This window comes from Lactuca saligna, chromosome 5 (assembly GCF_052625555.1).
Source record: "Lactuca saligna cultivar CGN05327 chromosome 5, ASM5262555v1, whole genome shotgun sequence".
NCBI classification, from domain to species: Eukaryota; Viridiplantae; Streptophyta; class Magnoliopsida; order Asterales; family Asteraceae; genus Lactuca; species Lactuca saligna.
The window spans coordinates 581,078-593,500 of NC_136421.1; positions in this window are offsets into that span (position 1 = coordinate 581,078).

The following is a 12,423-nucleotide window of genomic DNA, read 5'->3' on the forward strand; positions in this document are numbered from 1 at the left end:
GTGCCCCTCTTCATTACAACCAAAACACATCCTTTTGTTGTTCGAACATTCATTGGCAAAATGTCCAACCTTTCCACACTTGTAGTAGGTTATATCCTCGCTACATTTCCCAAAGTGCTTTTTCTTACACTTATCACACCACTTCGCTTCGCCTCTTTTTCCTCCAAACTTTTTCGAATCAGATTTCGAAAATTTGCCTTTCTTACCGGAACCAGATGTTCCCTCAAACTTTCTCTTCTCACCAACTTCAACCTTGTCGATGGTTCTCCCCTTAATCATGTTCTCAACAGACTTGGCAGCCCAGATAGTTGCCTCTAGAGTATGTGCCTGACGTATTGGCACCTCGTACTCCCATGGGAGTCCCTTCGCATATCGGTCCACCTTTGTCAGCTCGTCTGGAACGATACGCAAGGCAAACTCCATCTTATCGGTGAAGTTATTGGTGTATTCATCAACTGACATGCTGCCTTTCGTCAATGTCAGAAACTTGTTCTCCAATTCCAACAGATTTTGAGCCGAGCAAAACTTGTGCTTGAACTGCACCAAGAATTCTGCCCATGTCAATTGCAGTGGCTCATTAAGGCTTAAAGTCTTCCCTAGAGTGTTCCACCAACGAACGGCTCCACCTCGGAATTGACACACTGCATAGATAGTCTGCAACTTGCCTTTGCAACCACAAGTCATGAAGGCCAATTCCATTTCTGAGATCCAATCCATAACTCCAATCGGATCCTCCTTTCCATTGAAGGTCGATGGTTTTCAAGTTAGAAAGTCCTTGTACTTTCATCCCATTCCATCATTTCTTCCATCATGGTTGTCTCGCCTAACTATCGGTGGGTTGGCTTGACCAACAGACCCACTGAAGTTTCCACCTTCCGAGTGCCCTTCATTTAATTCAGGCTCTTCCACACGAATTGACAGTTCTTCACGATTCTATTGAAGCAACCATCTAGTTTCATCCATCTGATGATCCAACATTGTTTGAATCACCCCGATGAAAGCCCTTAGACTAGGTCCCTTGTGTTAGATGTTTTAGGGACATAAATTGAGGATGGCGAGAACGGGTAATCAGGTTTGTTTGGTTTGATAAACTTAATAAACTTATTTATTATGGGTTGAAAACCCTATGTACTCACCAGGTTTCCCAACCTGACCCACTCAGTTTATTTGTATCACAGGTGTTGGTACGAAGTCACATTACACTGAGAGATTAAGGAGATATAAATCACTATTGATAATGAATATAAGTTATGTTTATGATTATGTTTTTGTATTGACAATGACATCCCAAATGTTTTAAAATGAATAAAAATACTTTTCTTTAGAAATGTTTTGATAACGTATTTATCATGTTTTACTGGGAACAAATTCCGCAACATTTTTATTAAAAGAGGTACTCTGATTTTTATAAAGCATAAACAAAATCGGTCTTTTCCGGCCGTAAAAATGAGGATGTCACATCGTTCTTATAGTGTTATGTGATATATGTTTCAGATACCTCTCATGTGACAACCTGATATTTCGATTTTATGTAATGACTTAAAAAACCTAGTATTGTAACCACTTTTGAAAATAATGAAATTAACTTTAAAAGTAAAGTGTTCAAAAGTCTCTATTTTGGTTACCTACTATGTTAGATATTACTAAACCGTGAGCATACATAAAAAGAACGTCCAAATCTGACTTCGTATGAGGAAGTTATGAGATTTCCAAGTTCGGTATAGCAGTAGACAGCTAAAAACTCGAAACAGAGAGCGAGCGACTTTTGGCCGGAATGACCTAAATGAGAATCGAAGGTCTCGACAATGGTATTTCAATGGTAAAAATTCTGGAAAAAACAGACATCGGATAAAGAAGTTATGGATTTCTAACGAACTTTTCTTACCCCGACCTTTTAAAAATAAATAATAAAAATAATTTCAAAATTTGCTGACAGAGTCTAAACGAAAGTTGTAGAGCGTAGTCTCACCTACGTGTGGATATAAAGAACGTCGAAAACGGAGTCCGTACGAAGAAGATATGAATTTTTGAAGTTTACTAAATAATAAAAATATAAAATTTAAATCAAATTTAGTATTATCTGAAGGGGGAGTCACCGGCCCAATCCAAGTTACGCCCGGCGTAACAGCGTACGCCGAGCGTACTCAAGGACTAAGCCTCGGATTGTCCACATCGCCCCCTATGTGAGGCTATGCCCCGTCCCATATGAGCTCCGAGGCAGACGAGGATGCGGTCACGCATGACGCACGCGTATGCCCAGCGTAACCGCGTACGCCCAGTGTACCGAGGCGGTTCCCAGCCCCTATAAAAGGGATGTGAGGGTTCCGGGTAAAATGCTCATTTCCTCTCATCTTTCTTGCGTTTTTACCTTGTTTTTCGTGTACATGATATCTTGAAGCCCCGACTTCCATACTCAAGCCCCAAAGGTCGTTTGTGCTCCCGAGAATCCCGAAAAAATCTGCTTTCTCGAGTCAAAGTTCTGCTCGGTTTTCATCTCGCCTTCTTCGATCTTTCAAGTGAGTTCATACCCCTATAAACTACGCTTTTAAATGTTAGATAAATGCTTTTTATACAATATTAATGGGGGGAAATGCAAGTAAAACATGTGGTTATTATCGTGTATAACTTAACGATTCACTATATAAACTTTTTATCTGAGTAATCATATGTGATTCATAAACTACTACATGAGTATTCTCGTATGAAATATATATTTTCAATAACACCTTGTCTTGTGGAAATAAAACGTGTTTATATTAGGTATATGTGATCAGTCAAGTAACTTTACGTGTTATACTTTACATAATGAGTGAGCATTACACTAGGTTTTACTATATGAATGAAACACATTTTGAAAAACTATAATAGGTATAGTTTATGAGGAAATCATGAACATTTACATATTAGGAATACATCAAAGAGATATTCTCATATATAAGAACAAATGGACATTTTCATACGTAAATATGTTTTATACTAAATTTTGTGAGACATTTCACGTACTTTTGAGTATGCATTTTATGTCATGTATTATATACCATAATCCCTTGTAGAGGGAGTTTGATACTTGTCTATAGATCTATACGGGATTAACAATCCCACACCTAAGCTGTTAGCTACAGCTAGGCCGGTAAGCCTGGGGTGACAAATGTCATAACTTTCCAACGCCTGAAGAACGTTGATATAGGCATCTTGGTCAAATAGCATGGTTATAAGACTCACATGGAGTATTAAAAACACATTGATTTACGGGGTTTTTCAAATGCCTTAACAATTTGCACATAAAACTACTATTTTAGGCATGAAAAGCACTATTGCATTACAGTTTTGGAACAATCAAACTACCATCTAATATGTAGAAAATATGGGATTTTCTTGGAACATTTAACGTGAACAAACCATTTTCATTCTTTTTCATATAAACATTATCACTAAATACTTATGAACTCACCAGTTTAAATGTTGATCTACTCTTTCAAAACCACTTGTATTTCTCAAGGATTCAGTAATACAGGTAAACTGCAAGTTTTGAAGAAGGGACGTTGCGGCGTTAGTTTAATTTCATTTTAAATCATCATATTGTAATTTCTTTTGAAACAAGTAACTTTCAACAATGTAAACTTTTAAATTATATATGTGATGGTTGTATTACTTTTCTTTACTATGTATTCAATTGTTACGATACTACATGAAGTCATCCACCTTCAAACAATTCCGCCGTTCTGGTTTGGGGGTGTGACATCTCAGGATCACGGAAGTCGCCGGCTTGATTGTACACACGAGATGGAGTTATGTTTTTCAGGATCCTGGATTTTTATTCAAACAATTATGGATATATGTTTTTGATAAATTGATACTTTGGCATTTTTGTGAAATGTGTTAATGAGAATTATGTGATTTTAAAATGAAAATTTTATTTCAAAATTTATGGTGTTACAATTATAATATTAATGTATATATTTGATATTTCACTAATCCATCGATTTGGTTTTCAATTGTTATTACAAATTTATATTTTAATTTGTATTACGTCTTATATATAAATTAGTTTACGAAAAAAAACAATTAAGAATTTAAAGCCCAATTGAATGTATATTATTTTTTTTGTTAAAATTAAGATATTGTGTTAATATATATATATATATATATATATATATATATATATATATATATATATATATATATAAAGTAATTGTTGATGTGGTGGTGGGGACCACTTCTGAAAGATGAGTGTTATTGCACTGATGTGAGTAGTCATTGCAAACGTGATGTGGCATAATTGAAATATTAGTGGCATTGCACTGATGTGGATGGCCTTAGTCATGCAACAGTTGTTGGATTAGGTGTCTAAGTTCATAACTATTTCTAGAATGTACTTGACCCGATTAGCATGGTTGATTTGGGTTGCATGGCATCATGCATTTGGACAGACCAAAATGAGAGAAATAACACTTAAAGTTTATTAATATATTATAAGTTCTAATATATTAACAATATTATTTAATTAGTATTGATCAAGAATTAATTTGATATAAATTAAGTGATCAAAAGAAGACTAATTAAATACATGGGTTGATTGTGTAAATCACTCATACTTGTATAGCGGGCTAATACTCCATGGATTATAAAGTTAGGCTAAAACCCATAGGATGCTCCATGGTGTCTTTGAACCCATGGATCATGGAAATGAAGAGCCATGTCAAATTAGGGTTTACATGGTGTAACCCTAATTATGACACACTATATAAGCAACATGTTGTAGACCAAAATCGGCACTAGTGTGAGAGCAAGAGGGCATAGCCGAGTTTTGAAGTGTTCCATTTTCTCTCAAGGTTATTCCAAGTGTATTTGGTGTTGTGTGAGACATTTGAGACATCACACTTGGGTGCTAGGCTCACAAGGTTCTCAAGGACTCCAAAGTACTACAAGGTATGTTTTCTTACTATCTTTTATGATTAAAAGTTCTCATGTATGCTAGATAGGTTAAGAACCTTGGAAAAACAATTTTGCATGTATCATAGATAAAGCATAGATCCAAGGTTTCTAGGGTTGCATATACACCTTAGGAGTGTTAGAATGCTCAAAACTCAATAGTGGTATCAGAGCCTAGGCTTGTTTACTTGATACTTGATGCAAAAGGCTTGAAAATCTAATTTTTTTTCTATCATGACACGTATGAACTTGCCGAGTCCATGAAGAAATGCATGCTACTTGTCGAGTTTGTTCATGCACTCAAAGAGTAGAGGCCCCTGTGACCAGTTTTTCGAGTTTTGCTGCTGGAAATGGATTAGAATCATTACCCTAAACTATTTTGGACTTGTCAATTTCTTGTACTACGAAAAGTTTCCCCCATCTTTCCTCCGAATTCTTGGATCCCCATTCAAAATGCAAATTTCGGGACGAAATTCCCTCTAACGGGGGGATGATGTGACAACCGTCAAATTCTTTTCAAGTCAAAGTCAAATAAAGTCAACAAGTCAGACCGGTCAACCCAACTAACCCTTGTGCACTAGGGCTCATGTTAGGTAAATACTATACAACTCGTTATTCTAATGAGAAGTCATAAATTGAAAAGTTCGTACATCTAGATTTCTTTAACCTAAAACTGCGGTAAGTAACGAACCAAACCGATAAAACAATGTTGCATACTCATCGGGAGTGTGTAAGGTCCTTAAACATGGCTTAACAGGGTTTACAGACCTTGCATTGCGAAGCCGTACACTCAAAAATGTCACACACGAAACCTCTCTCAATCGTTTTCACTCTATCTCACTTTATCTATAATCTCTCCCAAATCTCTCCAAGCGTGTAAAATCTCTCCCAAATCTCTCTTTGTATGAGAAATCTCTCCAAGAATGTGAAATATCTCCCAAATCTCTCTTTGTATGAGAAATCTCTCTAAGTATGTCAAATCTCTCCCAAATCTCTCTTTGTATGAGAAATCTCTCCAAGAATGTGAAATCTCTCCCAAATCTCTCTCAAAAGTTCCTTAAACTTTTTATAGTCTTTCGGGCCATCCCGACCCTTAACCGGGTCAAAAACAACTTAAAACAGGATAAAACGAGTAAACTAGGCTTAAGGACCCGAAACCCCTCTTAAGGAGCCGAACCCTCTTAAGGACCCAAAACCCCTCTTAGGAAGCGAAGGCATCAGAAGCGAACCTATCAGAAACGAACTAGTCAGAACCGAACCTCGCATAAGGACCGAACCCTTCCCTTCGGACCGAACCTTCGGTCCATTTCGCTCCATTTCGCGCCTTACCCTCTTCGCTTCATTTCTCTTTCGGCCAGCACCAGAAGGCACCGAACCTCTGGCCAGGACCGAGAGGTCTCGCTAGAAGCCCTTTTCTTACCGGTATTCGACTAGTTTTGCGTTTTAGGCCCGTTTTTAATTGTTTTAACGCGGGATTTTCACCCAAAACTTTATTTTAACATATAAGGCCCCATATTAACTAATTAACCACGTTTTGGGGGATAAACCTTATCCAAGAAGAGTGGGTGAAGTACAAGATGTGGAGTGTTGACTTTGCTTTAATCTATGACACAAGCAACCTCCCATACCCACTCCATGTCACTATTCCCCATCAGCCCATACCTAGTCACTTCATTGTACTTTTCCCACCTTTTTCCAACCACACAATTGGTCAAAGGTTAGAAAACTCTCCTCTCTCCTCACACTTCTCTCATTTTCTCATTCTTCCACCAAAGATCAAACATATTTTCTCTCTCACTTCCTCTCTCTAAAAATTCGAGATTCAAGGGCTGATCCTAGATTTTTTTCCTCCACATTTGGTAAGTATCCTCCTCCTACACTTAGATATTCTACTATCCTTCATCCAAATCATAGATTGCTTACACAAATATCGTCATATTTGTTGTTAGATCCTCAAATCTTCAAGCATCTCCCAAGTGTTCTTGAGTTGAACACTTCTTTTCTCCATCATCCATCTACTGAAATCACTCAAGATGAGTTCATAGCCCTGTATTTTCATGTTTTCTTAAGTTTTAAGGGGGGAATACAAGTTAAAACACCAAGAACATAACTAAGCTTTGCTAACATCTTTCATCAGAAACGTTGGACTCCATTCAAGGATTGTTTTGGATAACTTAAACATTTTAGTTTTCAAAACTGTATTAGGTTCAAATAGTTCAAGTTCTTAGCTTTAAATTGACTACTTGCACATCTCCATACGATTTTTCGACAATTTATGGTGATTTTTACAAAACTGCCTATCATTTCAAACATCAATCCGCACCAGTCTGTGATTATGGACATTTTCATACAAGATATAGGTCATTAAAATTCATAATAAAAATTAGTAACAAACTATACTCATTTCCCAAACTCTCAGAATTTACGGATTCTGATTTGGAGCTTTGATGATTTTTCTATAAATTTTATAAGAATAATCAAAGAAAATGTTAATGACAGAAAAATACTATAAAATTCCATGTCACCTTGTAACATGTTGAGCAAGGTGTATATCTTTATGTGAATATATGTTTTTGCAAATAGATGACATTTTATCTTAGTATATAGTCATACATCAGAAAACAAATGGATTTTTACCTACAAAAGAGTGGTAATTAATTTATTGTTATAATGCATGTTGCTTCACTTTAATAAAAAGTACATATACATATCGGTGAACAAAAGGGGTTTTACCTTCACAAATATAGTAGTTAACCACAATAAACAAAGTTATAACTATTACATTTAAACGTTTTGATAAACTATAATAGGTATGGTTTATGTTTCCATTAACACATCAAACACATTTCGGAAGGTTCTATTCCTACATAAAAAGGTTTTACACTCGCGCACACCACACGTAAACTTGTTACTTAAATTGTGAGACATTCTCTTTCCGTACGTCCGAGTGCGGGATCTAAATTCCTGGTAGTTATAACCAGAGTCTCTTGTAGGGAGAATGTGATAGTTGTGTGTAGATCTATATTGGGTTTGTGAAACATCCCAAAATACAACTCAAATTTATATATATATATATATATATATATATATATATATATATATATATATATATATATAATAAAATCATATGCTAAACGTCATAGCATAAATCCATACGTCAAATATCTCAAACAATAATAAAATGTCGTGATACAACTGTATCAAATCAAACTAAGTATCAAAACAATCTCCCATGACAAAAACTGAAGATGTGGTGTGTGTGATGCCATCAACCCGAGCTCTTCCCTTTGCTTGCAGAAGTACCTCAAACCAAAACTGAAACTGTAAGCACGAAGCTTAGTGAGCTCCCCCAAATTACCACATACCATACAAACATAAAACAACTACTGGGCCTTGCCCACTGCATCGGACTGAAGTCCGGAAACTGCATCGAACCGAAGTCCGGAACTAACCAGGGCCTTGCCCTCTGCATCGGACCGAAGTCCGGAACTACTGAGGCCTTGCCTCCTGCATCGGACCGAAATCCGGAACTAACTGCATCGGACCGAAGTCCGGAACTAACTGCATCGGACCGAAGTCCGGAACTGACTACATCAGACAGAAGTCCGGAACTACTGAACATAGCATAGCATAAACATATCAACTAACACAACAACACATACTGCATACTGCTTCGGGCTATAACCCGGAACACATAACACGCAAACCTATCTGATCCACGAAGGCGTCAAACATACTAACTACTGCATCGGACTGAGGTCCGGAAACTACTGCTAGCTAAACGGGTCGGCATTGTGGCCTTAGACCCGTTCCTACTGGAAGGAAACTCACCTCGTGAAATGGCTGCTGAGTGTAAGGCTCTGGAAGCTATCTGTTGCTGCTCCGGTATCTCCCCGGCTACAATTCCACAAACACACTCAATCAAATACTAATAACTACATTGGGGTAAAATGACTCTTTTACCCATGGCTAAGGTCAACTCTCCCGGTCAAGGTTAACTAACAGTTGACCTGACTCGCCGAGTTGGGTCGCCAACTCGCCGAGTCCCTACTCTCACTTCTCAACCCTGTTTGTTGCTACTCGTCGAGTATGGCATCAACTCGACGAGTTCCCTTTCGATTCTAGAACTCAGGCTATCTGAATCCGACTCGCCGAGTTGTATGAACAACTCGACGAGTTGTTCTTGAATCTATGAAGATTGCCTTAGACTCACCGAGTTGTAAGAACAACTCGTTGAGTCCCTCCATTACTGAGTCTGACCTCCGGCTCACTGAGTCCATTCTACTACTCACTGGTCCCCACTCGGAATCACTCAAAGGGGAAAAAATCGAGGACTCGCAGCTCGACTCGCCAAGTCTGAAGAACGACTCGCCGAGTCACATGCATGCAGTTACTAAAAACTCAATTCTGCTTGAATCCAGCGCATATAACTTGTAGATCTGGGCTTCTTATGCTCGATTAACACGTAAAGATTCTATCTTTACGTGCCCATAAGCATCCATGAAGATTAAAAGGCTCAAACGGCATCATAAAGGCTAGATCTAGGGTTCTCATTCAAGGCAACTCGAAAAAGGAAATAGATCAGGGCTCTAAAACTCCTAAATGAACAGATCTAGGGATATCTCGACCCAACAAGGCATCCATACAACTATAAAGCTTGGAAAATACATTAAACTAGCCTTAGAGGTGCTCTAATGGAGGTTTTAAGCACAAAACAAAATAATTCTGAGATATACCTCAATGAACTCTGACTTTGGCCTTGGATCTTTGCTCTACACTTCCTCTTTTTGATCCTTTCTTCTTCTTCTTCTTCTTCAATCCTTCAAAAAAATCCACACAAAACACTTTAATCATACAAGGAATGGTTTAGGGTTTCTCACAAGCTCTCTGACGGTGAAGGAGGCGAGTTGGGGCACAAAACATTGCTTTAATAGTGAGCAAACCCGGGGATTTAGGGTTTCTTCCTGGCAGGCGGACTCGCCGAGTCCCGAATATGGACTCGACGAGTCGCCATCTTACACGTGCACGAAATCCCATCTCTACTCGACGATTCGGGCTATAGACTCACTGAGTCCCTCTTGAAAACTTCTAAATAAATAACATGGAAACAACATACCAGAGATGGGTCGTTACAATTCTCCCCTAATTGACTCAAACTTCATCCTCGAAGTCTGCTACAGCTGAATCTACAAATAACTCCGGGTAGTGCTCTCTCATCTCATTCTTAGCCTACCACGTCCACTCAGACCCCTTCCGGTGCTGCCACTACACCTTCACTAGCTGAATTACCTTGTTCCTCAAGGTCTTTGTCTTTCGGTCCAGAATCACGATCGGCCTCTCAATATAATTTAGGTTGCTATCAACCTGAATATCTTCTAAGGGAACAACTGCTAACTCATCCACCAAACACTTCCTCAACTGAGACACATGGAAAGTGTTGTGGATCTGGCTAAGCTCTACCAGAAGATCGAACCGATAAGCAACCCGAGCCACTCGGGCCAAAACCCTGAAAGGACCAATGAACCTGGGGCCCAGCTTGCCCCTCTTCCGAAACCTGATGACACCCTTCCAAGGTGAGACCTTCATAAGGACCATATCGCTTACCCGGAACTCCAAGTCTGAACGCCTCCTGTCGGCGTAGCTCTTCTGCCGACTCTGCGTAGTCTGTAGTCTACTACAAACCTGCTGAATCATCTCGGTCGTCTTGAGCACCACCTCCGAGCTCCCAATGGCTCACTGACCGACCTCACCCCACAAATCGGGGTCTTGCACTTCCTCCCATAAAGCATCTCAAAGGGAGGTTGATCAATGCTCGCATGATAACTGTTGTTATACGAAAATTCCGCTAACGGAAGATACGTATCCCAACTGCCACCGAAGTCTAGGACACATACCCGGAGCATGTCCTCAAGAGTCTGAATCATCCTCTCGCTCTGCCCGTCCGTCTGAGGATGGAAAGCGATACTGAAATGGAGACGAGTACCCATCTCATCGTGAAACCGCTTCCAGAATCTGGATGTAAAACGGACGTCTCGGTCTGACACCACCGATACCGGCACTCCATGACGTGCCACTACCTCCCGCACATAGATATCGGCTAACTTTTCCGCTGATATGCTCCCCTGGATCGGTATGAAATGAGCACTCTTCGTCAACCGATCCACTATTACCCAAATCGAATCCACCCGACGTGCGGTCTTGGGAAGCTTGGTGATAAAATCCATGGTGATGTCCTCCCATTTCCACATGGGAATGTCTAACGGCTGCATCTTTTGGTGAGGCCTCTGGTGTTCTGCCTTGACCTTCCTGCAGGTCAGGCACCTCTCTACATACCAGGCGACATCCCGCTTCATGCAGGGCCACCAGTAATCGGGTCGAAGATCTCTATACATCTTCGTCGCCCCTGGGTGGATAGAAAACCGAGACTTCTGAGCCTCGTCCATCAAAACCTATCGTACTCCGCCCCCGTACGGTACCCACACTCTCCCATGAAGGGTCAACAACCCCCGACTATCATAATCAAACGAAGCTACTCGGCCCACTATCCTCTCACACTTCTGCCTCTCCTCCTTGAGGCCCTCAACCTGAGCCTCCCTAATCCGTTCCAACAACGGAGTAATCACTGTCATCCTCATACATAAGTCTCTGATAGGGGTTGTTTTCACCTTGCGGCTTAGGGCGTCGGCCACTACGTTGGCCTTCCCTGCATGGTAAAGGATTTCACAATCATAATCCTTCAGCACATCAAACCACCTCCTCTGTCTCAAGTTTAGACTCGGCTGATCCATAAGGTACCTCAAACTCTTGTGATCCGTGTAGATGGTACAACGGACCCCATAAAGGTAATGTCTCCAAATCTTGAGGGCAAACACCACCGCCCCCAGCTGTAAATCGTGGCTAGGATAGTTAACCTCGTGAGGCTTCAACTGTCTCGAGGCGTAAGATATCGCATGCCCTCGCTGCATCAATACTGCTCCCATACCTGTGATTGAGGCATCACAATAGACTAAAAAATCGTCTATTCCCTCTGGCAGGGTAAGGATCGGAGGCTCGCACAATCTCTGCCTGAGGGTTTCAAACGCTGCCTACTGCTCAGGCCCCCAACGAAACACCACCGACTTCTTGGTCAGTCGGGTGAGCGGTACTGCTATCTTGGAGAAATCCTGAATGAATCTTCTGTAATACCCTGCCAAACCTAGGAAGGTCCGAATCTCGGATGGAGACTTCGGGACCTCCCACTGCATCACGGCCTCAATCTTGGCCGAATCTACCAAAATACCCTTCTGGTTGACGAGGTGACCAAGGAACTGCACCTCACGCAACCAGAACTCCCACTTGGAGAACTTTGCGAAAGGTCTCTCCCTTCTCAAAACTTCTAGCACCTCCCTCAGGTGCTCCACATGCTGCTCCTGAGTCTTGGAATATACCAAGATATCATCTATGAATACTATCACAGACTTATCCAGCATCGGTCTGCATACGTGATTCATG